The sequence below is a fragment of the Furipterus horrens genome, unplaced genomic scaffold (genome assembly GCF_987537825.1).
Source record: "Furipterus horrens unplaced genomic scaffold, mFurHor1.1.pri manual_scaffold_15, whole genome shotgun sequence".
Taxonomy (NCBI): domain Eukaryota; kingdom Metazoa; phylum Chordata; class Mammalia; order Chiroptera; family Furipteridae; genus Furipterus; species Furipterus horrens.
In genome coordinates this window covers 380,709-401,601 of record NW_028327185.1, presented here as the reverse complement: position 1 = coordinate 401,601, position 20,893 = coordinate 380,709, and the positions used below count along the sequence as shown (strand labels likewise).

Sequence of the window (20,893 nt, the reverse complement as noted above, 5' to 3'; positions counted from 1 at the left end):
GCTGCAGGGTGTAGGGTGAGGGGTAGCCCTTCTCTAGCGGGTGTGCTCTGTGGGACTAGCTGCCCCATAACCCAAGATGGAGCGCTGACAATACCTTGGGCCCCTTTCCGCGCCTCCCTGCACAGCCCTTTGTTCCAAGTCCTCGTTGTCCCATCCCCTCCTCAAGGCTGACTGTGAACAGAGGCCCCTCGGCTCCTCCGTCCACAGGCCCTGGGACAAGGGCTGGTGCATGCAAGCTCCCGAAGCCCCCAGCCCGTGGAGAATGAGAAGGAGGCAGGAAATCGGGTGCGTTCCCAGAAGCCTGTGCACAGTGACGACAGGACTGTGGGCTTCATCCCCACCCATCTGTGAACCTGAGCTGCCCTAAGAGGCAGGTAATATTATTCCCACTTCACGATGACAGAACTGGGACCCAGAGAGGTTCAGTAACTTGTCCACAGTCACACAGCTAATACGGAGAGAGCCTGGATCTGTCTGCAAAGCCTTTGCTGTTAACCATCAGCATGGTCACTGATACTGACAAGTCCTCACCTCTCCCAGGCTGTCTGTCACAGGACTGTGCCTGACAAACGTCCCACCCCACCCCCACAGCAAAGGCAGAACCAAGTGGTTACAATGGATTCATCTAAACCAACCTTTTACTTCGCAAATGAGGAAACTGGGGCTGCAACCTGCCTAAGGTCACACAGCACACTGCCACCCCTCTGCCGACCCATCCAGGGCACCCAATCCGGGCTGGCATCCTGGGGCTCGGGAGTGCCCCTGTGGCCCAGCCTCCAGGTGCAGATAGGCCTCTGGCCGCCACTGCAGGGGTCCAGCCTCATCCTCCCGGCCCTGGCCAGCTCATTCTTGGAAGCTACAGGGAGTGAGCAAAGGCCTCCTGGTCTGAGTCACAGGAGAGACCAGAGTGGCAGAGGGTGGGGGAAGACGTGTGAGCAAAGTAAAGCCCTTTCCTTCCCACAAGGCTGCTGCTGCAGAGAGACAGACAGAGAGACAGACAGAGTCAGAGACAGACAAAAAGACAGAGGCAGAGCTGCAGTCCCCATTCTACAGCGCCATTTTGTAATCCACGGAGGTCACCCTGCATATCTACAAACCTTGCCATGCAGCCCACAGCCCCTGTCCCACTGTCAGAGAGGCCCCAGCCACCTGCCACCAGCCTTCACTGTCATTGTCAACGCTGCCACCCGTGGAGTGTCCCATTAAGCATTCCACAACAGCCCTAACCCAAACATCCCTACTAGCATTGCACTTTGATAACTATCTGAAGCTCAAAAAATGTCAAATAACTTGCTCAAGGTCACACGGCTAATACCCAGCAGATCTGGGGTCTGAGGACAGAAGTGGGGTGTACATTGGGAATTCCTGGAGGCCACCTGCCCCATCCCCCAGCCAAGCCCATGTCCTGCTCCTCAGACCCCAGCCCAGAACCTCCTGCACAGAGTGGCCAGCTGGGAAGGACCCTGGGAGGTCGCCTCTCAGTGCCCAGGTGAGGAGGAAAACGGGGGCTTGCCCAAGGTCACACAAGGGCACCCACACTGGAGGCAGAGCCTAGAATTAAACTCGGGCTTCCTACCTCAATCCAGGACTCTTCCCACGACACCTGGAGGCGCAGTGAGAAGCTGTTGCTTCCTCTCCACTGAAAACGCAGCAGCCTACACCCCAGGAGGAAGGTCAGCCCCTCCTGGGAGGGCTGGGAGGCCACAGAAGCTGATGCGGATCATTGTGATGAATCCTTCAGGTCCCCCTTGTCTGAGGTGGGTAGCAGCGCTGCCTGGCCCTGGTGCCAAGCTACATGACCTTGGAAAGTCCTTGACAAGCCCTTTAACCCACGGGACTCTTGCCCGACCCAGGAAAGTGTCCCTCAGGGACAGCTGAGCCCCCTGTCGAGTGCTGGGAAGCAGAGGCCCCCCCCTGCACCAGAGATGCTGGGAGCAGGATGTGATAGGGAGTGAGCAGGTTGAGGGGCTCCCCGCCCTGCAGCCTTCTGGGGTGAAGAGAAGCTCCAGTCTCCCCAGAGGCCAGGTCAGAGGAGGCCCTGGCCCTTCAGGGGGCCTCACCTGCATGCTGGGGCCAGCAGGGGTCAGGGCTGGGGCAGGCGTGGGGCACCCATCTTCCAGATGAAGATACTGAGGCCCAGAGGGGTAGGCATTTGTCCAGGGTCATAGGGCAGGTCAGAAGGGAACCTTCATTATCTCCCCTGGAGCCCGCCGGTACACAGCTCCTCACTGCCATCCGTGCTGACATCTAGCAGAGAGGCCAGCCAGCCTAGGCCACAAATTCCTGAGCGCCCAGGCTTGAAGCAGGAGCCCCTGAGGGCTGGCTCACCAGACCACCCTGACCCCACCTCGCCCCCATTCCCCATCACTAAGCACTCCACCACCCTGAGGTTCAGAGTGGTGCCACAGCTTGCCCAAGGTCACACAGCAAACCGCACAGAGCACGCACACTTACTACTCTGTGTCCCCTTCCCCGCCCCCACCCGTTTCTCCCAGCTCCGCAGAGGGCCAGCATCCTCGGGCCCTACTTTCTCCACCCCCCCCCCCCAGCAAAGTGCTTGCTGAGGATGGGAAAGTTTCCAGGAGAGGAAGGGGGAGAAGATGCTGTCATCCTTCCCAGCCCCACACCCAGACGGCTACAGCAGGGCACTGAGCAAGGAGGGGCAGCAGGCTCCGCATGTCAGAGGGTCCCTGCTGCGCCCTGCTCTGCGCAAGGGGACCCACGAGCTCCGCCCGTGGGCCCTCAGGCTCCTCCCCACTGCAGTGGGGGCGGGGAAGGCCCCAAGTGCCCCACACCCCCGTGCCCCGCACCCCCTTTCCGCGCCATCCCAAGTTCTCAGCCGGGCGCCTTAACCACCCCCTCCCTGCTCCCAGCAACCATCCCGAGCTCCCGTGAGAACTAGGTCTGGGGTGGGGGTGGGGTCCCCAGGACCATTCGGTACGCCCCCCGCGGGACTAACCGGGCAATTCCGACGCAAGTGGATTCCAGAGCCCAGTCCCCACCACCCGCTCCGTTCTGCACTTAGCTTTTCAGGCTGTGAGCGCCGAGCCCAGAAAGTACCAGCGTCCCGGTGTGGCGACCCTGCCTGCATTCCCCCGCCCCCCACCCCGCGCCCAGGCCCTCCGGATGGCCGCAGGTGGCCCGGGCGCGGCTTCGCTCGGGACCCCCTCGCAGGCGTCCTGCCCGGCTCCTCTTACCGGGATGTGAGGCCGCACTGCGGACCGAGCTCGCAGAGAGAGCGCCGAACGTGGGACGGCCGGGGTCCCCTCTGCCCCTTCGCGCCACTGGCCGCTGCGGCGCCTCTGCCGGCTCGTCGCGCGCGCTCGCTCTGCGGTAGTAACAGCCCGAGCCGCTCCCCCGCCGCCAATTGACATGCTCCTCACATCAGTCTGCACACGGAGAGGCCGCCCCGCCAGGGCGATCCCCGCCGGCGAAGCGCGGCCCCAACCCCGGCGATCCCCGCCGCGGGACTCGCCCCCTGAGCGCCCCGATCCCCGCTCCAACAGGGACGGCTGTGGGCTGGGAGGGAGGGGAAGGGGTGCAGAGGGACGCGAGTGAGGGAAAGGGTGCCACCTGGCGCGCCCCCGGAGAAGTTTGGGGTCGTGGGGCCGGCTTCCCGTCCCCGGAGCCCGTGGGACAACAGAGGTGTCCCGGCCCGCTCCGTGCGCTTCTACGATGCCCCCACAACCCCCGCCACCCACCAGCTTCCAGAGCCTCCCGGGCGCGGGGATTGGCTGGGGGAGGGGCGGGCGGGGCAGCTAGCGGCCGGAGGGAGCGGATTTGCTTCAGGGGATACGGATGGAGGTTTCCTGAGTCAGGAAAGAAAAGGGGAGGAAGAAGCAGGGCGATGCAGACAATGGGCAGAATCTGGAGGGGCCAGGAGGTGGGGTTCCTTCTTCCCCGAAAGCTCTGACCGTCAGCGGCCTCTTGGGGAGCCCAGAAAGTGGGGCGCAGCGGTGTCCGCTGCGCAGGACCCCGCCTGGCTCCCAGGTCGCAACCCACCACGAGGCTGAGCCTTAGGGACACAGCCCTTCGAAGCCTAGGGCAGGGGGACCGCGAGCCTGGGTGCCCCTCCTCTGCCTCCACCTCAGTCCCCAACACCCACCGCGGAGACCGCAAGGCCCCAGCTCAGTGTGGAATTGCTGCGGGTGTCGGGCCTCCACCCTGCCCCTAGCCCTCCCAGCCGCGCCCCCTCCGCTGCTGCACGGCCAGCAGAGCCCTTCCTGTCTGCTCCCGCTCTGCGCACTCAGAACCATGCACCAAGTTCGGGGTTCGACCCAGGAAGTGAGCCCCTCTATGTGAGGATTGGGGAGGGCCTCACGGAGGAGCCCCAGGACTTCCTACTAGCTCAGCGGATCCACTCCTCTCTCCCTCCACTGCGCCCCCGCCCGCCCCGCGCTCCCGCGGCCACTGCAGCGCTGCGGCAACGCGGCCCCGTGCTGGGAGGCAGCCCGTCTCCGAACTGCGAACCGCGAACCGCGGCGGCTCGCTCGTCACCGACCCGGTCGCAGGAAAAGCTGACTCGGGGATTTCCAGGCTGCCGGCAGCTCGGACAGTGCGCGCGGCCGCCAGCCGGCTGGGGCTGCGCATCCGCACAGGACTAATGCCGGAGACCCCCGCCACTCTTCAGATGGAAAAGGGGACTTGAGGGCCAAGAGCTCAAGGTCAGATGCTGACAGGAGGGCACAGGGATTCCCCGGCTCCGCCACACTCCAGCCGCACGGCTGGCCGAGGAGACAGGCTTCTCTTGTGAAACCCGCAGAGCTTCTTTTGCCAGGAGGAAGGAAGAGGCAGGAAGTTCAGGGAGCTGATCAAAATGGGGAGGTGGGAGTGTTGTGGTCCCTGGAGAAGAGGCAACTGAGGTTTGCTCAGAGTCTCGAAGGCCCAGAGGGCCCCCCACAAGGGTGGTAACAGCAGTTCGAAGGCTTTTAAACAACCCCAGGCAGCAACAAGGCAGAGAACTGACAGCCTGCCTCTCCATGTGGCCCAGGAAGTCCCCAAACACTTTCCAGGAGCTCATGGCAGGTTTGGCACAGAGGTGGGGCGTGGAGCTGGACTGTGACCAGCGCTAACCCTGCGCACCACCTGGGCCAGGTGCGCGGCTGCAGCTGCGCCTTCCTCCCCAGGTGCTCCTCCTCCCCATCCATCTTCTCCTGCATGTTTCCTGTGCTGGCATCTCCAGGGATGGCTCCTCCCACCCTCCAATCCTGACAGGCTGTGCTCTTTCCTGCCACAGAGCCTTTGCACATTCGGACCTCCTGCCCACGTCCCCAAGCCCGAGGAAAGGGAGGCGGTGTTCAAGGGGGAGCCGTGTGGACACAGGGGCGCCAGCCCTGGATGCAAGAGGCCAGCAGGCCAGGCCAAGGACGCTCCGACCCACACAGTAACAGCAATGCGGCTGCCAGGACACAGCGCCGGCGCCCAGCTCTGGCCTATGGCAGCTGGTTCCACAGAAGACATGCTGGCCTGGGCTAAGGAGAATCCAGGCGGGGGTGGGGGGTGGAGGGTGGATGTGCCCAGCTTGAATGAAGCCTCCTCGCCTGGGTGACTGAATGTGTTGCTGAAGGACAGAGGAGTCAGAAGGCTTCTGGTCTCTGGCTCCCACATCTGCAAGGACAGTGATGTCACTCATTATGAGGGCGCAGGCGCGGGGCTGTGGGCTGTGAGTTCAGTCTGGAGGCCCTGTGCCCGACCAAGGATGAAGGATCTCGGCAGCACTTAGAAACAAGGGCCCGGCGTTCAGAGGCTGGGACAGGAGACTCACCTTTGGAGTCACCGACTCGTAAATCATGGGGGAAACTTGTTCTGAAGGTGTCAGTGGCCCAATCGGGGGCGGTGACCAGATCTGACCCCAGACTGTTGGATTCTGATGCTGGTTAGTTCTTCCCACTCAATGGATCCCCACCCATCACAAAGTGTTACTTCAAGTTTAAGAAGCTACAAACGGCCCCTGAACACCTCTCTTGTTTCCTGACATGTTCAAGTGTAAGTTTCTATGGAGCTAGTATTGCACCCACTTCACAGAACTACAAAGTCGAGGTGCATTTTCCAATAAACCACACAGGCAACGGTGTCCTCACAGCGGGCCAGCTGTTTCTAGATGGGGACAGAGGCAGGCTGCTCAGGCGAGCCAGGCCATGACCCTGTCCCCCACCGCCTGGGTCTCTGTGGTCCACCACAGTGGTTCTCACACATCTCCTCCCGAGGAGGGGGTCCCAGTTGGGGAGGCTGGGAACCTGGGTTCTGGGTGCTCCTGGGGTGTTCGGTCTGCTTAGGGAGTGAGGAGAAAGTGTCTGTTCCTGGACTAACTTGCTGCATGACCTTGGCTGTTACTCTCTCTGGGGTGACATCTCAGAGCCCAAAGACCCTGTGTCTTTGTCAGAAGGGCAGGGTAACGATGCACCATCTCAAGGTGGCCTTGGGGTTCCAGTGCCCAAGCAGCCTCAGGTCCTTCTCTGTCTCCTGCTCCAGGCCCCACACAGGGGAACCGGTGGAGTGTCCATCTGCTCCCTGCCCAGCCACAGCAGAGCTTCCTGGGGAAACCAGAGTGACGCTGGCCCAGATGGTCTTTAGGCCCCAGTACCTTCACCCCTGCTTAAATGGATGAGCTAATTAACTTAACTAGTTGCTCCTGAGGACTGATGTTTCGGTCATGTGACCCAAGAAGGCACATTCTCCCAAGGAGGCCCCTGTGCAGCCACCTCCCTGACAGCCCGACCCCTGTGTGCATATCCTGGCAGCGGGTGCCCCCTCCCCACACGCACACCTTTAAAAGCCAGAGTCAACGCCCTGCGGTCTGTCTCCCTGTGGCTTCCACCACCGGCAAGGAGAGGTGACAGTTCTCCAGCTTTTCGAGCACAGCCGCCAGGGCCCCTCTGACTCTGCCCACTCCAGTTCCAGAGCTTTCCATTGCCTCTGCCATCCTGGCCAAACTCTCCTGGCTGAGACCCAGTGAGTCTGTGTCCTTGAAACAGGATGTCCAGAGAGGGAGAGCACACCCAACTAGGAGCCAGAGCGTCCGGATTCCAGGGTCAGAGGCAGGGCCAGCTCGGAGCAGAGTTCATCCAAACACACCCACGCAGGAGGCAGCTCACCCTGCCTTTGGAAGACATGTAGCACTCGGGAGGCCTCTGTCCCCACCCAGGCCACCCTCTGTCCGGTCTCTGGGAGATGGAGGTCAGGACCCTGGACACAGGTAGGGAGTGTCAGGACCTAGGACAGCAGTGGGGGCAGGACCCTGAGAGAGGCACTCTCTTTTGGCAGCTTTGGAGGAAGACTGCCAGGTGGCCCTGGGGACAGGTCCAGAGAGGCAGTCAGCCAGCTCTGTGAACTGGAACATGTTGGTGGTTCACCGTGTTCTTCCCTCTGTCCCCTCACACGAGCATGCCCTGAACTGGCTTTGGGGTCTTGGCCCTCTGCCTGGCCTCCCTCTAGCCCTGATGGCAGCAGCACCCTGGTCCAGGGCTGGCTGAGTCCCCCTGGAAGTCCCCCATCACCCTGACAAGGTCAGGAAGCTGGGCTGCAGCCAGAGTTCTGAGGGCCCTGGAGGGTGCAGGCAGGGGGCTCCCAGGGGCTCCGCGGAAGCCCAGATTGTGGCATTGCTGTGGGCGCCTCTGTCCTCTTGGCCACCTTGAACTGCTCATCCAGATTCACTGATCCCTTCGCAGGAAGTCCCTATGCCTCTTGGGACCCCTCTCTAGGTCTCCCTCAGCGTGGCCCAGTCCCCTCTGCACTGCCGCTGGGCCTCTGCACCGGGACCAGCCCTGCCCAGCCCCTGTGTGACCTTGGGCAAGTCACTTCGCTGGGTCTCAGGTTCCTCGCTACTCAAATAAAGGGATCGGACGGCAGGGTTTCCTAGGTTCCTTTCAGCTCCGAGTCTGTGATCTGGGAAACAAGGTGGGTAGATACCAAGGCTGCCCTTCTGGAGAGAAAGAGGAGGAAATGATGAGGCATCTTGCCCTGGATGGTGTCGGGAAGGGGATACGCAGGTTTCAGCTCAATGTTCCCTTGGTGGTGGAAAGCTGGGTGTTGAGAAAAAGGCCAGGACCCAGGAAGAACCTCCCAGCCCAGCCACCATGCCCACTGCCAACCCCCCCCACCAGCAGCCACCTCCACCTCTGCTCTGCCAGTGCCCCTGCTGGAGCCGGGTGGCTGGTGACCCACTTCCCTGCCTCTGGCACGGGGTGCCGGCGGGGCGACGCGAGGAGCCTACACAGCCCCGGGGCAGCCTGCTCCATCTTGGAGGCACTGCAATGCAGTCATCGGGGTTTTTTTTGTTGTTCTTTTTTTTTTTCCCCCTAAAAGTCCTCATTTCCCAGGGAGTTGTGCAGCCATTGCCTCCAGGGGGTGTGGCCTGGAGCTGGGGTGTCACCCCACTTCTCAGGAGCTGGGCCGCCTTGCACGCCCCTCAGGGTGCAACCCACCCTCAGATTCTGGAGGAGCGAGGGGCCGGTCTCCCTCCCAAGGCCCAGGCCCCCGGCTGACGGAACCGCGAGGTCTGCGGAACTGGAGCACTTCTAGCTTCCCGGTCCCCAGAGGCTCTGCTCCAGCTCAGAGGCAGGAACACCTTGAGATTCAAGGATCAGTCTCTCTCTCTCCCCTCTCTGAGTGAGCTTTGGGGGGCAACAATGCCCCCTTTAGCATATCAAATGCCAAGTCTGCCGAGGGTCTCTCGGGAGGCCAATAGGAGAAGCACCCTCATCACGTGAGGGACCCCCGTCTCCACAGTAATTCCACCTTCTGTTTTTGGGTTTCATTTTTAACTAACTTTTCATTTTCAGTCCAGCTCTGCTTCCCAATTTAAAAGGCAACGCGTTCTATCAGTCACCTATGAGAATGAGCCCTGAGGAGGACAGACCCGTCCCTGCCAGCGACCCCCCCAGTTCCCTGGGTCTCCAAGTGCCACTGGGAGACAGAGGGCAGGAGCGGATTAGGAGAGCATGCAGCCAGGGCGGTGGTGTTTCTGCCACGGGACGGACTTTGAAAGCTTCACTCTGCAGGGCCAGGTACAGCTGCCTCTGGTCTCAGGTCCTAAGCTCTGTCCCCATGACCTCCAGGGATCGTGAGGGCCCTTCTACCTTTCTCTGATGGCGGGTCTCTCTCAGGCACAGATGGCTTAGCTCAGGGGCAACCAGGACATGACTGAGCCAATCTGGGTACAGCCCACGGAGAGGTGCCACCAGTCTGCCATCTGCTGAGCAGGTGACAGCCACTGGCAGGTAACTCGAGGGAGGAGCAGGGAGCTCGGCTCAGAGAGCAGCTGCCTGCAGGGCCAGAGACCCCTGGGGCTTGGGCAGCAGATGCCTCCGGTGCTGAGCGGCACACAGGTTTTTAAGTGAGAACAAACCGACCCTCCACCCGAGAGATGCTACCCTCTCTGCCTGTATGCCCAGCAAAGCTCAGGCTGGGGTGGAGGGGCAGCTCTTCTCCCTGAGGCCAGGCCAGGGCTAGCTCCTGGGACACTAAGGGGGTGGGGTGGACTACCGGCAAAGCAGAGGGGATCTGGGAGGCAGTGTAACACTCACCAGCCCAGACTGTGCATCCCAGGGCAGGTTCACTGACCTCTCTGAGCCTGTGGCCACACAGGGCTGTGGGGGGCTCACAAGACACAGTGGACGTGGGCCTCCCTGAGCGCAGGCGCTGCTTTGTCCCCCTGTCACCACGCCGGGAGAGCAGAGAGAGGCAGGGAACCCACCCCAGCCACCTGACCAGTGCCTTCATATTTAATGTACATCACGAGTCTCCTGGAAGCTTCCAGATCTCCAGGCCCAGCCCCAAGATTCTCACCCTGCAGGCTCAGCTTGGGCGCACTGGGTATGTGACCCACATTGTGCGGGCCACATTGCACACAGGACAGCAGGGAGGGTCCAAACACACAGCAAGGACAGTGTGGCTGCAACCCACGGCCCCGCCTCTCGCCCAACCCAGCCACCTGTGCCCTGGGCGCTCCATGCTTTCCTGCCACGGCCTCGCTTCCACACCCTCACGTCAGCTCCTCACCCAGCAAGTGCCAGTGAGCAGCTCTTGGAGCCGGACTGCAGGTGCCGGGACCCAGCAGCAGCATGACAGGTCCTGGCCCTCGGGGGCCACAGGACACGTGTGGTCATTGACCCCCTGAGCCGATGGCTCCTTCACTCACTCATTCACTCTGCCAGGCACTGTATGGAGCCTCCTCATCAGAAAAGGGCCAAGGAAGAGATGGCCCTTAGGGACCACATGCCCTTGGGGACTCTCAGCTCCAAACAGCAAGGCAGAGGACAATGTCAGGTGACTGCTGCCCCGCACACACACAGAGGCAGCCAGAGGGGACCCCCGAGCGAGGCAGTGGGGCAGGAGATGGACCTGGAGGAGACGGACAGCCGCTCCCCCCGCCCCCCTCCCTGGCTCACTCGTCACCATCACCGGGTAGAGTATATCCTCCCTCCCACCCAGCCCAGCCTCTCTACATAACCCTGCGCTTCACAATCCCGAGTGAGGATGGGCTAACCCCAAACACAGCATCAGGCCATCGACAGCCCTCCCCCATGGCGGTGCTGCGCACTCGGCGCCCCCGAGCTGCCTGGCACTGGGGGGGCTCTGCCCGTGGCCTCAATTTTCCAAGCCAACCTGGCATCCAGCATCGGCTGCCAGCACCAGTCTCTGCTCCAAGGGGCAGGTGTTCAGAGAGGATACTCAGCAGGCGCTGGCCCGTTCCCACCGCCTCGCTGGAGCATTCACAAGCTCTCGGCCTCCAGAGCTCGCGCCAGCATGTCTCCTTATTATGCAGACGGGGTAACTGAGGCCCAGAGCAGGTCCCTAATTTTCTCAGGGGTCAAAGCTAGTAGGTGCACTTCACTCATTCATTACCCATTCATTAATTCATCAAACACTTGGAGCACCTACTAGGCGCCGAGGCTGTGCTAGTGTCTGGACACACAAGGGCGATCAGACGGGGTCCCTGACCTCAAGAAGCTCCCACCACAAGGGGAGCCACCCCGTCACACAACAACCCAGTAAGCACACGGATACGTGTGGGAAACGAGAAGAGCAGGGTTCCTGTGTCAGAGGACAGGCTCATGCAAGCACACGTGTGGGAAGGGCAGAGGAGACACAGAGCGAAGACTGGGAAGTGGCCAGAGGCAAGGTGGACAGGGCACGGACCCCACCTGCTCAGGTGCAGGACGCAAGGCTGTTCCCGTCAACTGACCAACGGGGGTGGGGCTGGAGCCGGCGGGCTGCAGAGACCCTTGGGCCCATCTTCTCTGGCGCATGTCAGGTCCTGTGAGACCCTGTGCACAGTGGTCTCCCCTGCCCCCCCACCCCCCGCCAGCCACGGTTTCACTTTCCACGGTCTCAGCTGCCCGGGCCAATCGTGGTCTGAAACTATGAACTTGCCCGACCACGGGCCTCGCCCGCCTGCACAGCAGCAGTGACACGCGATGGCAGCCTGTGAAGGGACAGCACGTGACCCTGATGAGCACCAGAGCAGAACCAGGCCGTGGCTTTATGTGGCGCTTAGTCTTCTGCGAGCGATGGTTACAGGCGGAATTATTTTTAAATTTACAGGTTCAAAGACTCTGGGATAAATAACTGGAGAGAAACCCCGGATTGGGGAAAGGTGACAAGGATGACACCTATTTGTCATGCGCTGCCTGGTGCCAGGATGCCGAGTTTCCTGGGTGGGGTCCTGTCTGCCCCTCAGGGCGTTGCTGAGAGACAGGTGACCCTCCCCTGGGTCCTGGGGAGAAGCGGTGACGGAGGTGGTGGGAGAGCCGGGCCTTGGGCTCGGGTCTGTCTTGGTCTAAGGCCCACCCACACCATGCAGGCCTCTCATCTGGGGGCCTGAGCTTCTTACGGAGAAGAGGCCGTCACGTCACATCACGCGGAGAGGGTGCGGGGTGCTGGCTGAGTCAGGGAGATGAGGGTGCTCATGGGCCCGTATCTCATGTCTGTCAAGGCTGAGGGAACCTGGAGCCTTTGGTGTTTCTGGATTTAATAAATTCATGTGCATTAACCCCACACAAGCCAGGAAAAAATTAGCTACTAACACAAATCAGATATTATGAGGCAGAGCTAGCCGAAGTCTTTAAGTCTCTTTAAGTTTTGCACTAAATTGTGCGTTGTAACACCACTTAGAAATACCTGTTAATGCTCGACTCTTACCAGGAATGGATTTGAAGACCATGGTTGGGTAGAAAGACAGGGGCATGGTTCTGTCCCTCAGCCGCTGTCCTCCAAGTCAGGTCAGGTCAGGGCGCAGCCGAGACACTGCCTGGTGCCAGCTTCCCCAGCTGCCGTGCGAGGAGCCGATCGAATGAAGACTAAGCCTGCTCCAGTGATCAGACCGACAGCGGCGGCGTCTCCCTCGGCCCTGAGCACTGGCCGGCTCCGCTCCCTCACGGACGCAGCGGAGCTCACGCGTCACGGGGCCCACGGCAGCCTGGAGAGCACACCCCGATGGTGAGCCAGGCGTTGAGGGGGGGCGGGGGTGGGGGGGGCAGTGCTTGGTTAGGCTGCACTGCTAGGGTAACCCTGCCACTTGTAAGGTCCACTGAGTGACCCCACCTCGCCAGAGCTCTGGGAGCAGGTGAGGGGACTCAGGGCGAACCCAGGAGCCTCGGCAAAGAGAAGAGATTGCAGGAACCAGGAAGTGGGAGCACCGGGCATGGAACTCTGACCCCCATGTCACCAGCTTCCCTTCAGCACTGGCACACTTGGGGCCCCAAGTAGCTGGAGAACTGCAGGGTCACCCGTCCCCCAGGTAGCTGTCACCAAGAATCCACATGCTTCCTGGAGCCATTTAATGTGCAGACAAACAGGGCAGGGGGTGGGGGAGTGCAAGGACACTGGGCACAAATCAAGATGAATGAAGTTCCCGCCAGAATTAATCACTGCTGTGCCTGGGAGCCAGGCACCTAGTGCTGACGGCCATGTGTAGCAGCCAAGCCTGCTTCTGAACAGCAGGCGTGGGGAGTGGCGGTGGCTGGACTCTGTCACACCCAGCGTCTGAAGGCAGCTGTTGAGGACGCAGTGTGACAGGGAGGGATGGGCAGCCCAGGTCCCTGCTCAGCACTCAAGTCCCTCCTTGGTCCCAGCTCTTCTGCCTGTGTTGATCGATACTGGCTCTGAACATGTCAAACACAGTGACGTGTCACAGGACACAAAAGGGACAGTGTACCTGGTGGCCCAGGTGGGGATGCTGGTTTAGTGCTGGCTCTTCCCTTTCTGGACCCTGAATGTTTGCCCAGCTGTGGCCTCCTAGGACCTGGGCCAGTTCAGTCTGTCTGTCCACACGGCAGTGCTGAGCCGGGCAGGGCCACGCAAGGCACCAATCAGTCGTCTTAGAACAAGTGAGCCAGGGCAGGGGCCACAGCCTGGCAAGTGCAGACGGACGGGTCACAGCCCATGAAGACACATGAGAAGCCGTATGGACTTGGGGTCCCAGTGAGAAGAGGAGAGATGGGCGCACAGAGGTTTCATCTGAAGAGAGGACGACGAAAGGGACATTCTGTGCTGATCAAAGACATCAACCCACAGAGTCAGGAAGCCCAACAAGTCCCACACAGAAAAATGAAAAGAAATCCACAGCCAGACACACCTCAGAGACACTGCAGAAAGCCAAAGAAGAGCTTACGATGTAGAGCCCAACCGAACCGAGAGCCACAGGGGCAGCACAGGCCCTCGGGGTCTCCACGTCCAGACATTTGCTGGGACAGATGTGAGTGCAGACTCCCACTCCCTCCCGGACACCCGGGCCTACAGGGGGGACAGGCCGAGTTCAGAACATCTTAGGGGTGGAAACGAAAGGGCCTGACAGATGAGCATCTGCCCAGACGTATGGATGGTGGGCCTGCACTCGCTGAACAAAGTGAGCCTTCAGCTGAGCGCCAGCACTTCTAAGACTCGCTGAGGAACGGAGATGAGACGACTGCCCCACAAAAGCAGGCTGGTCCCAGGCCTGTGGCCGGGCTGCCTGTGCTGGAAGCGAAATGGCTCGAATACATTCCAAACCCGTGGCCTGGAACACAGCCACCGGCCAGGGAAGAACCGGCCATCTGTGTCTGCCTCGGGCACAGACGCGCCCTACGCCTGCCCTCGTTCTGTCTGCCTGTCGTGTTGAGCTGAGCACTGACTCCTCTGGGGTCTCACAACTCAGGGGCTCCTTCTCCCAGAACCACCAACGGCTGCTTCTGTGTCTGCACCTCCACTCACCACGTCCGGGGGTCCAGACAGGCTCCCCTGGCAGGACGCACCTCCCAGGGAGGGGGGCCACGGTCACCGTCACCGTGGGGTGACCTCCAGTGAGCACACCTGCACCCCTAGCTCCTGGCCCAGAGCCCCAGCTGCTCCACCCCTCACAGAGACTCACTCCCCTGTTCCCACCGCTGCCCCCAGCAGCCTCCATGGATTTCCTACACCTGCACAAGATGTGTTCGAGGCAGTGAGATTTATTTAGCATGTCCACGCTCAGCGGAGAGGGCAATGCCTCACAGAGTTCTGATCTCATTCTTCATCACAAGCCTGGTGAGATGCGGTGAGGGCGGTGAGCATGCATGCAGAGTGACGTGTGCACACACTAAGCACGAGGAGTGGGCTTTAGTAGTGATGCGTGTGCGCCAGGCCTGCACACATTCACGTCGGGTGCCTGACAGCGGCACACCTGTCCTCGCCAAACTCTCCGGGAGCGCCCAGTGCACGTCCTGTGACCTGGGCCTCCCTGCTTCCTCCACCATCACACCCAGTCCCGCCCCACGCTCTGCCCTCCGCCACCCAGTATGTTAGCCCATCGGCGGCTGCCACGGGAGACCCAAGACGGCAGCTCACACGCAGCCTCATCGCTCAGGGAGCTAGACATCCAATATCCAGGCCCCCGCAGATTTGGGGTCTGGGAGGCCAGGTTCTTCTGTCTCCTCTCTGGGTCCCCACAGGCAGGAGAGGCGAGGCTCCCGGGGCCCCCCCACAGGCACACACCCCATTCATGAGGGCTCCTGACCTCCCAGAGGCCCCACCTGCTACCACCATCACCTTAGGGGGAGGTTTCAACATGTGAATTGGGAGCGGACCCACTCAGTCCAGAGCCCTGGTCTCCACCCAAGCGTCTCACGGTTTCCCGTTCTCTAGGCCACTCAGGATGCCCAGAGGTTGTCCAGCTCCTGTGCTCCCCTTGTCTACTGTCTGCCCGCCTCCCAGCGGCACCGACGGGCGCCACCGTTTCGAGAACCCCTGGCCCCCCACAGTGGTGCCTGGCACCCAGGAGCAGCTCAGCCAGCATCTGCTGAGTGAAGGGCTTTATCTCTGCGGCCATATGAGAGATGCTAAGGAGAAACAGGAGGCGGGGATGAGTCCAACCACCACATCCTCAAGGTACAAGCCCTTACTGAGCATCCACGAGGCAATGGCGGGCCCTCGGGGCACCTCACAGGCCCTGCTGTCATCGAACCAAGTCGGAGAGGCACACACGAAATAACCGAACCCACACACTACCACGACCATGGAAGGCGAGGCCTGAAGGGATGTGGGAGCAGCACCTGACCAGGCATGGCTGGAGCATGGCTGGGGCGTGGCTGGGACACGGCTGGGGCATGGCTGGGGTGCCTCGCTGAGGGGCTGCAGTCACGGGTCCCAGCCGCGAGCTGGGTGGTGGCCGCGTCCAAGGCTACACTTGGCACCCACCAACCCACATGTGCGCTCACCCAGTCGTCACAAGAGTCCTGGACGCCTTGCAGGAATAACGTGCTGAAACCCCGAAGGATTGCTCTCGGACCTCCTGGCTGGCGTCCCCCCAGCCTCTCACTCCCTGAACCCCGTCCAGCCAGCCAAGTAACAAACAAGACAACTCCTACAGGAGCTCCGGGCTGAGGCTCTCACACAGCAACCACTTCTAATCTCATCCGTCGGTGTCGGGTGCGCCATGTCCTCCCACCTGGTCCTCAAGGCCAGCCGACAGGTGGAGTCGGCCTCGTGACAAGGCCAGGGAGCTGAAGAACCCACCCCAGTCACTCCACTCCCAACAGCAGAAGCAGGTTGCGTCCCAGCCTGACTTGCTGCTGGGGCCGGTCTTGCAAAGGCCATGGCCTTGCCCACTCTGCAGCCCGACAGGCACCTCCCCATCACAGAATGCCAACCTCCGCCCTTCCTCCACGCAGCTTAGGGCCACTCAAATCCCGCTTCCTGCCCTCGTGCCCCTCAGGGTCCTGGCTGGACGCGCCCGGCTCCCCATGACGCTGTCCTGCCTGCTGTGCAAGGCCAGTCTCTCCCCACCCCCACCTTCCACCCCGCCAATCTGCCACCTACAGATAAACTCAAGTTTACCTCGTTTATAGATACACACATGCACACGCGCCGCCTGGCTCAGAGGCTCAGGGATCACCCAGCCTCACGCCCGTCCCGTCCCCCCCCACAACTGGTTATCCAGTCTGGTGCACTCTCGTTCCTAATTAGCCAGCTCCTCCCTGGGGACCTGGGCCTTTGTGTTTCTCACCTAGATTCTGCAATTATCTCCTCCCTGCTTTCTGGCCTTCTTGTCACTCCCTGCAAGCCAGGGTCCACGTCTCCACTGGATGGAACTTCCAGAAACCCACGTCTGCTCACATCCTACCCTCGCCCAGCATTCAAGTCCTTCACTGGCAGCTCAACTGCCCCCAGCCCAGCCGCCCGCCCACAGCCTGGCCTCGGGCCCAGAGGGCTGCCACTCCGCTCCCTCTGCCCAGGACACCCTTGGGTCAAGGAGTGGCTCCCCCATCCTTCAAAACCTGTACTAAATGTCACCTCCTCTGGAAGGCTGGCGGGCCCATCCTTCTGAACGTCACCTCGCAGTCTTGGAGACATGTTTCTCGCATCGCAACCCCGTCCCTAGACCTGGGCTCTCAGGAGGCGGGGCCTGGCCACTCAGCTCTGCTCCAGAACCCGGCACAATGCTGCCACTTAGCTGGGGCTCCAAACAGTTTGGCTAAGTAGAGCTTCATACTATCAAACATGAAAATTCTGAGGATTCTCATTAATATGGGTCGTTACACAACCATTGCTGACACAGGAAACCAGAACACAGCAGCCTCTCCCTCCCGGAGACACGCGGTGGGACCCACCCAGGGGGCCTTTGTAATGGTTCTTCCTCTCACCCACTGGGCCCGTTGGTGCTGACATGCATCCCAGTTATAACTGATGGGCAAGAAGGTGGGGAGCAGAGGGGAGGGGGCCCGGGAAAGGGAGTTACCCCAAATTCTCCTGCCACCGAATCTGCACTTACCCCTCCCTCTCAGCCCCTCCCTGCTCTTCCGCCTCTGAGAAGCTCCCCAGGGAACTGGCCCGGCCCACAGCTCACAGTTAGTCTGTCCAAGGAGCCGCAGGGCGTGTGGGCAGGTGGAAGGAGCAATCCCACGGCTCCCCAGTGCCCGTGGGTTTCAGAGGACCGGGCTGGGCGCTCAGGGGATCTGAGCAGAAAGAGAAGAGCCCCTAGCAACAGCTGTGTCATTGCACCCTGGGGCCCGAAGCCACCATTGTACCTCCACCTGGCACTGGGCCCAAGTCCCTTACCCAGGTGCCAGTGGCGCTAGCAGGGCCGGTACAGACCAGCCGATGCCAGAGTGAAGCATGAGGTCCTGTGCACACCCAGCCCCAGACATGCACACAGACTGCCCCCACCTCCCTTGTCCCTGGCCGCCCCCATCCTTCAGGCCCCAGGGCTCCAGGGGACAGAGGGAAGCCCAGGGAGTAAGAGGTACGAGCAGGCAGCTTCGAGTCATCCGCCTCCCCTCTGGTGTCTTGTCTTATTTAACAGCACAAGTCCCCAGAGCAGGGTCCTTAACTTCTCCAGGTGCGCCCTGCCCCGCAGACAGGAATGCTAACTGAAGTCTCTAAGAGGCCCCACTGAAAGCCCTCCCGCCTCCAGGCTGAGAAAGGCTTCAGACCAGGCTGCTGGACATCCGATGGGCTGCCTTGGTTGGGGAGCAGAGCTATACTCAGGCAAGGACTATGGTGACCCCAGGGTCAAAGACAGACACTTGGATGACTGCTCCCAGCTCCAAGCTGTCCCCACTCCCTTCTCCCCCAGAGCTGAGTGGGCAGCAGGAAGAAGGGCTCCCATCTCCCAGCAATGCCCCCCTGAGGTGGGAAGTGGGGTGCATGGGGCAGCCATGAAACAGTGCCCTCCCCAGCTGCCCCCTCAACCAGCTGACCGTGGGACTGTCTGATCGCAGTGTTACAGAACCCCTGGGCTGCTCCAGTTGAAAACAAACCCACGGGCTCTTTAGTTAGGGGCCCGTTTGCCCGCCGCCAAAATTATAACTCTCAATACCAGAGTTTGGTGAAAAGAAAAAGAATTGTTTATTTAACAGTTATATAGCTTTAGTTATTTGCGGATTTCTGTTGTTAAGTCTTATGCTCTTTAAAATACCCACAAACACATATCCTTGCCTCCCCCCTTCCAAACCAGGCTAGTTTTAGGAAAGTCAGGGAAACCGTTTCCCTACTTTCCAAACACAGTTCAGCTTTACCAGCAGCTGCCAATCATTCAATCTGATTGGGGAGGTCCTTTCTGTGCTGTGGTGCCCTCCAGCTCTCAATGCAGAACCACCTGGATTCTCAGCCTCCTTGCAAACTGCCTTCTTCCTGCAAACCACGTGGATCTCCTCTCCTCAAAACCGCATGGCGAGAGCCTCTTAAAGCAGCCTGGAGACCCCTTCTCCAAGCCACATGGAGAAGGCCCCTTCACCAAGCCACGTGGAGGGAGCGAGAGAGCGAGAGCGAGAGAGCCCGAGAGCTAGAGTGAGAGCCCGAGTCAGAGCGTCAGAGCGAGAGCGCGAGCCAGAGAGAGAGAGTCCCAGAGTGAGAGCACGAGCGAGAGCCAGAGAGAGTCTCAGAGTGAGAGCATGAGCGAGAGCCAGAGAGAGTCTGAGCTAAAATGTCTGCAGCTGCTTATATATCCCTGACTGCGTCATCTGATGCAGTGGGCGTTGCAAACAGTTCTGACCATTCACAGAACCTTACGTAGGCTCTGTGTGCTTTCCATACCGTCCCCTGGTTCAAGACTCCACCCATCTGCCTGAGGCTTTGGATGCATTAAAGCCATTTGCATAAGAAAGACAGTAGCCACCAGCCTCAGGCATGTGGAAGCATTTGAAAAGCTGCTTACTTCTCCCCATCCCCCAGCAGCAAACTCTGGGGATTTTTGGACTCCCCTGTTTCTGTAACAGCAGCACCCCCAGTGGGGTCGGGACACAGCCTGGCAGCAAACTCAGCCTCTTGACCTGGTCTCCCCAGCCCACACTAGCTCTAACGCCATAGTCATGGCTCCCTGGGTCCCCGTCTGGTCTTCCCAAAGAGACTGAACTCAGGGAGGGTAGGTCCCTCTCATTGCTGCACCAGCTCCCCGCCCCCAGCCATGGACACAGAGCTGGCACACAGTAGGAGCACAGGGAAGGCAACATGGCATGGAAGATGGTAGGGAACAAGGGCACATGACAGGTCGCCCTCTGACCTGACCTCTGACTGCCCCCTTCCTGGCTCTACCAGCACCCAAAGTGTGCCAGGCGCTGGGGAAACAGAGGCACCCAATGAAGCAGGAAGTTAAATAGCAAGAAGATAAGAGGACATAGAGGGTCCACCACACAGGATAACTGCTGAAGGAACCAAGGGTCAGGGAGGAGCCTGGGGTCAGGGAGGAGCCAGGGTCAGGGAGGAAGCAGCCGTGGTGAGTGGCTGGAGCTAGAAAAGGCTTTGGGAGGAGGTGGGAGTGTGTTGTGGCTTGGCTGGGGTGCAGTCTGATCAGACCCTCTGGTTTCTGGAGCACTAATGTGGGCTGTGCGTGGATCAGCACACACTGGCCAAGCAGCAAACCCAATCCAACAGGAAGGGCCGATGGGAACCAGGGGTATTCAATTCACTGCCAGGTCCCGGTTTCCAGAATGACCCCAGCTCTCCGGTCCTCGGCCTTCAGGAGAAAAGCGTGAGTGGAGAACGAGAGCCAGACCTTCCTCAGAGGGAGGGAGAAGGAAGTTTGGGGGACGTGCCCTTGCAGGCTGGTGGCTGGGAGAGATGTCTGCACGGTTCCTGTTCACACCCTGCAGCAAACACACCGGGTGTTTTATTTCGAGCCGCACTGAGCATATTTCAGGGCAAATCCTAACGGCTGTCACAGCTCCAGGGAAAATGACTGCGCAGCTCCCAGCTCCATTAGCTGGGAGACAGGCTCACAGTGCCGAAGGCATGTTCCCTGCGCTTCCGTGGGCGGGGGTGAGATCACCGGGAAACGGTCTCCGAGGGTCCTGGGCACGGAGTGCACAGGTGCACTGAGGTCTCAGGGTGGGGGGTGCCAGGGAGCCCCTGAGGTGGGGACAAGCACACCCACCAGAGAGGATCCGCTGGGGACGTGGCCCTCTCCCCATCAGCACTGTGGCCCGCAGTCCTCCCTGTCACCTTCCTGTCTCAGCCTGTCTGTTCCTTGTCATCCCACCTCAGACAGACAGGCAGACAGACAGACAGGAAAGAAGTGAGGTCACCACCTCTGTCTCCTTCCTGAAGGTGGAGTCCTGCTGCTTGGTCTCCCTGGCCTGAGAGAGAAGTCACACAGTACAGGGCAGGGGCTCCCCACACTGCGTTCCCCAAGCTGCCAAGAACAAGTTACCCCGAAACCCACTTCCTACATCTGCAGGGAATGAGCAGGCAGAAAACCAGCTGTAAGAGGCCCGAGAGCCACTGTTCTGCACTCTCCGGGTCTCACTTTCCCATCTGTAAAACCGGCTGCTGCAGCGTGCCCTGGCTCCCTGCACGCCCACCCTCAGCCATGAGTGTGAGGACGCGGCAAAAGCTTCACTCCCCCCTCGGCAAGGACGCCCCTGTGTCCCTGTGGGAGGACACAGCGGGGCCTGCACGAGGCAGGGACACCCTGAGAGAGCCTCTGCTTCGGCCTCCTGGACAT

General features: G+C 60.7%; 1 protein-coding gene across 3 annotated transcripts in view; it reads right to left on the bottom strand.

Moving 5' to 3' along the window:
- SYT2 (synaptotagmin 2) overlaps nucleotides 1-20,893 on the bottom strand; it is a 45,389-nt gene that overhangs the window by 6,794 nt on the left and 17,702 nt on the right. The window contains exon 1 of one of the 3 annotated variants that reach the window (XM_090263209.1): nucleotides 3,198-3,678. The exons of 1 other annotated variant lie outside the window; for it this stretch is intronic. The gene's annotated coding sequence lies outside the window, so the exon portion shown is untranslated. Of the gene's footprint in view, nucleotides 1-1,576; nucleotides 2,296-3,197; nucleotides 3,679-20,893 lie in introns of those variants that run through there. One more of the 3 variants, XM_090263210.1, reaches the window with a different exon arrangement.